At 32.1% G+C, this 6,000-nt stretch overlaps 1 protein-coding gene across 1 annotated transcript in view; it reads right to left on the reverse strand.

Moving 5' to 3' along the window:
* Window positions 1–6,000, reverse strand: part of LOC141338171 (NLR family CARD domain-containing protein 3-like) — a 28,581-nt gene that overhangs the window by 5,740 nt on the left and 16,841 nt on the right. The window lies entirely within an intron of this gene.

Here is a 6,000-nt window from a genome sequence, read left to right on the forward strand (position 1 = left end):
ATTATTTTCTTTTATTTTTTTCCTGTTGAACTTTTATTAGACTGCATTGATAATAGAAATGTTAATTTCTGTTTTTTTTTTTTCCAAAGGACAACCGACGCGTTTAGTTATTATTAACGACAAGATTGTCTTAAATTACATTTAAATTGAATCGTGGCTGTGACACATTAATAACAGTTAAATTCGTTTTGAGGGGTTAATTGTACACAAGCAAAAAGCAGCATAAACATCAGAACATCACGCGCAGATCTTATGCACAGAGAAAACCCAAAAAAGCTGTATGTAAAATAAATAAAAATGCCCATATGCGAAATATAAATTTCTTAATGAATAATAATTTAACAAAACGAAATAAAATAAAATTAATAAGTAGCAAGCCTATATGCAGAATTGTAGGCAATTTCTGTGACGCGCCCTTGAACCAGCATCTTGTTTACATTTTTTTTTTTTTTTACAAATAGCATACACATCTGTTTTTTCATTGTGATTGTACACAAGTAACAGAAATATGTAAAATAGCATAGTTTTGAGCAATCCCTTACTCTTGAACGAGTATTGTAAGCTGTATCCACTTAATTAAAGGGGGAAAAAAACGTGATCCTGACGGCGCCGCAGGCAGTTAAATAACTGGACCACTTTCACCTTCAGAATAAAATACATTATATATTTCAGCGTTTTAAAGCAACATCAAATTAAGATATGCATGTTTAAGAGGTAGTTCCTCTTTTTCTTTTTCTAAGATACACAATTTTAGATACACTGACAATTAATTTGAGTAGAGAGGAATAGAAATGGAGAGGTTAAATATAAACTACTGTTTTTATAGAGTTAAAAATTAATTAATTAATTTATTAGTATTATTACTATTATTATTTTGATTTGTTTTTGCGATTTTGGTGCTTAGAAATTTATTCTAAGCGGGCAGCGGGCGAATAATATAGTTAATATAGCGGGAGCGGGTGGATGCGGAATAAAACCTTGTGGAATCGGGATTGGAAAAGCACTTTATTGTTATATCCTGTAGACTATACTTCATCATCAAGCATGGGCGTCGGGAGCAAAAAAAATGTGGGTGGGTCCTCCCCCAGAAAAATAAATACTTTAGTATATGCCATTTTCTGTAGTCTGGTGCCTTTTATTTAATGTTTTTACACAATGCAAATACTCCATATTTACAAATATTACAAAAGACGGCTGTTCTGCAACATTTTCAGTGGCGTAAGTGATAATACGAGTAACACATCGTTTTTGACGCGGGAGACCCGAGTTCGCATCCGCCTTATGGTGAAATCATTTTCGAAATCGTCTCCCTTTTCACTTATATCACATCGGAAAGGCATTTGTTTATTTGTTAATTAATGAAATAATTGAAAAGTTGAAATAAAGTATCAACTAGGGTTAGGTCACCTACCGTAAGTGTATCTGAGCACTATACTGTACTTTTAGGAGTGTTAATAATTAATTTTATTATTATTATTATTATTATTGTCTTTAGATTTGTTCTTACATTTTGATGCCGTACATTATTATGACGCACTGCCCATGCAGTTTTTTTTTTTTTTTTTTTCTTAAAAACTAATTGAAGTGAAAGGGAAGAAACCCATGTAGATTTGGCCTAATGTCCATAAATACTATAGCCTAGTATTGTATCCTAATATAGAAAATAATTTAGACAAATAAACAGAAGGCTCACTTTTGAAAACAATAAAGCTTAGCCTATATGACTGACAACGAATACAACAATTGTTAAGTATCAAAAGTGCTCCAGTGAGTTATGCAATTTTTTTCCACCTTTTTTTCTTTTTCTTTTTTTTTTAAAGTGGAAAAGTAGTTCTTCTATTTCGGAGAAGTTCATTAAGTCTGTCTCTTAACAGCTTCCAGTCACGAACTGCGGGTACTCCGACCAACGATCAGTAAAAGTTTTTTTTTTTTTTTTTTTTTTATTCATCTTTAAACAGCTCCGATTTACATCATTTTAGCCTGGAACTAGGCTTAAGTCTGTTCTGGGAAACCAAAGGGAAGTGTAGTTTTTTTTTAATTTTTTTTTTATCAGTTTTCTGAAAAGTAGCCGTTAATGAGGCATCAGAGTTAAGCGGCATGCAGTATAAAGAGCGAAATGTTTATGAATGGCAGAGTGGGGGTGGGGTGGGGTGTTGAATGCTGTCTGTTGCCTTGTTGTAATCAACATTTGGAGACTTGGGGGTGGTGGGGGCGGATTCCGACTGCATTCAGTTGCATTTCGAATTCAGCATTCAAATGCATGCCAGGGAGAAGGGGAAAGCTTTCCTCACACGCTCCACTTTTTTCAAAACATTAGTGTCCAACCTGACACGCGGGTCAGTGGATAAACAACCCGAACCCGACCGTTTTCAAATAACCCACCCGCAACTCGGACCGCAGAATAAAAAAAATAAATATTGTACCCGACCCGCCTCCTGACCCGTATGTTTAATACTAAAGTGATTAAGCTGTGGAGATGCAGTCTGAAATATCCCGACATCAGAAATCCATTGGTGTACAAGCTAAAAAATAAAATTAAAATAAAACAATGTGTCCTGTTGTAAAGTCGTTGCCGTATTGTTGTGTATGAAGTTCAGATGTTATTATTTTAAGAAATATATATGTTTTAGGATTCTCCTTATTTTTGTTTTAGACATCCATCAATTACGGTGAATAAAAAAAATTCCGCGCTGGTGGAAACAAGACTTTCGCTTCTACTTTTGAGACCGGTGTTCTGACGTTTTTCTAAAAAAAAAAAAAATAAGAATTCAAAATTCAAAATTTATTGTCATAAAAACAGAAGGTGAATATAATTCAAAAATGTTAAGTATTTGCTGATTAAAGAAAACATGAAGGATGCCGCTTAATATTTGGCTTTTACGTGAACTTTAAAGCATATCCCTCATTCCATTTGTTTTCTTTGTTTTGTAATCTTTATATTATTTTCGTGAAATGTATTTTTGCTCAACATGCATTTCTCGTGGCCACGAGTTTAATGAATAAACCAACCTGCGTGACATTAGTAACCCAGAATTATTTGAGATATTTCGTTTTGAGTTAAGAAATTGTTTGCCTATATTAATTGTTATAGAAATTAATACAATATTAAATAATTATACAGGCGATGCTGTATATGCTAATGCTGTCTGTGCGCAATGTAGACAGCTTTCACAAGTGTTTACATGTATTACATGTTGGCCTACTTCAAATTAAATAGCCCTGCAAGAAACATTTCATGCATCCCACAATCTTGTCCATTGACTGACCTTCTTTTTTTCCCATTATATTTGTATTATTCGTTTGTATTCGTTATTTTTTCCTTCATTTTGATCTCGTTACATAACATTCTGAATGTAAATGATACTGTAAAGGTGCTATGACTGGGGTTTTTACTGGAATGCAGTTTAAAGGTTAAATTTAACATATATTGTATTTTATTTAGTCTAACTAATAGACAAATAACTGAAGAGTGAATCATTCACATAGTTTCATTTGGAAATAATTTATCGTCACACAGTAAAATAGGCCTACATTCCTTCTCTTAACTAAAGAATTGAACATATAAAATATGAATTGAACATATTTTATTTTGTTTAGTCCAATTAACAGACTAGACTATATAAATATTAAACTGTTTTACTGAGAAATGAATCATTCACGTAGTTTCATTTGTAAATGAAAACATCATGTATCGTCACACACGGGGATAAATACAATCAAAAAGTCAAAACGTAATTGGCATAATTGTCAGGCGTTAAAAATAAATAGCCCTAACCAGGTATTGAAATAATAATAACCTATAATAAGAATAAATAATAAGTGATTTAGAGCTATCTACTTTTTTCTTTATTGTGAATCGCTTAACCTAAATAACTTTATATATGCTATTTGGCATATATTTAGCAAATATTGTGAACTACAATTATGCCAATAAAGTTTTGACTTTATGATTGTATTAATGCCCGTGTGTGACCATACGATTTACAAATGGAACGTGAATGATTCACTCGACAATGAAACACTATATAGGTTATAATTAGACTAAAAATGAATATATGCCATATAGTATAATCAAAGCTTTCATGGCATGTCAGCATTTATCATTTAGATTCGGAATGTTAAGAGATCGAAATTAAGGGGGACATACTGAATATAAACGAATAATACATTTATTACAGAAAAAAAGGATCAATTAATGGATAAGACTTAAGGATGCATAAAATGTTTCTTGCAGGGCTATTTAATTTGAAGTACTTATATGTAATAAATTCTTGATAAACTTTTGAATGCTGTCTACATCGCGCACAGACATTCGCATATACAGCATTGCCTATTGTTAATATATAACTTAATATTGCATTAATTTCTATAACAATTAATAAAAACATTTCTTAACTCAAAATAAAAAATATTAATAAACCTATCTCTGATAATCCTGGGTTATGGTTACGCAGGTTTGTTTATGCATTAAACATAAGGATGTCGTTACCTCGACAAAATAATCTTGTGGCCACGACATAATATGACATTCCCAGGAATTAATATCTCGTGGCAATGACAAAAAGTAATATGACGTTCCTACGAATTCATTTGTGTGGCCACGACAAACATAAGTGAACCGAAGGTGTCCCCTCCAGGTTACCGTACCTTTTAGTTTGCAGCAATGTTTTCAGCCTGCTCCAGTCCAGTGCGTTACATGACTGCCCCCTACTGATCATGTCTTTCCTATGTCATTGTATTTTCCGTGTTCCTTTGGAATACACCGGCGTCACGCGAGACCACTTTACTTCCCGCGCGCATTTTAAATGGCCAGATCTGTACTAACTATTTGCTTTAGTTTTAGCTATTTGTGTTGTGATTTTTTAGTAGCTTGTTTCATTATGTTCAAAGATCTGTATATCTGAAATTTTCTTTGTTATGATAATGTGCTTTAAAAAACAATGTTATAAAGACAATGACCTAGTGACCAACTAAAGCAAACACTATTCAAAAAATGGTAACCTTCAAATGAAATTCACTAAAACTATGAAAATAAACCTCTGTTAATTCTCAGTGTGAACTTCTGTATGACAAATAAAGTCAAACTGGGGTGCGTTTCCAAAAAGCATCATTAGCCAACTATGGTCACAACTTCTGTTGAACTCTGTTGGTAACGACTGAACTTGTGACCAAAGTTGGTTTTGGGAAACGCACCCCTGGTTAGTAATGTGTGAAGCTGGTAATGCTGTGTGTGGAGCTGTTTAATCCTCCTCTGCTCTTATTTCAGTTGATTTCATTTGAGGCTGTGACTGGAAGTCAGTTGTAGTAATTATAAATCATTTGTAATATTATTTCTTAAATGGGAATTCTAGCTTTGATTAAATCTATATCTTTTTGTTTAGATCAAAACTAGAATTTAAATTCATTGACTTTCTTCAACAAGAAAACATACTTTCGTGCCAGGTTTTATAAAATAGTTTTCATAGAAATATTGTTTAGTGCAAGTTATTTATTTTTCTTTGGCTCAAGTTATAAAATATCAATGTGAACCATTAAATGTGAACCTGGGCAAATCTGTTTTACATTCAGCACTTGTTTTTTTTTCGCAGTCTTGACTGCAAATGTTTGTGATTTGTTTTTATATTATTTTATTTGTTATGTACTATAGATTCTGACAATTCAAACAAAAATCAGGCTCCTGTTTTCATGAAATCAATTACTATATTTAGTCAAAAATGCAAGTAAATTATAATGTTATTTAAGTGCTATACTTTTATATTTTTAGTAGCTATATACAGTAAAACTACAGCACTTCCATTAGACTATTTTTTATGAAGCTGTCAACACTGTAAACTCTGATGGCATGCAATCAGTTGATGAACACCCATTCATATGTAGACTATTGGTATTAAATTCTAGATATAACATTTTTATTTTATTTACAAGTTTTGTGTTTTTCCTGTTTTATTCGTTCAATATTAAGAAATAGGTTTTCAAAAATTGTTTTTCAAGAAACAATTC

Source organism: Garra rufa, chromosome 7 (assembly GCF_049309525.1).
Source record: "Garra rufa chromosome 7, GarRuf1.0, whole genome shotgun sequence".
Taxonomy (NCBI): Eukaryota; Metazoa; Chordata; class Actinopteri; order Cypriniformes; family Cyprinidae; genus Garra; species Garra rufa.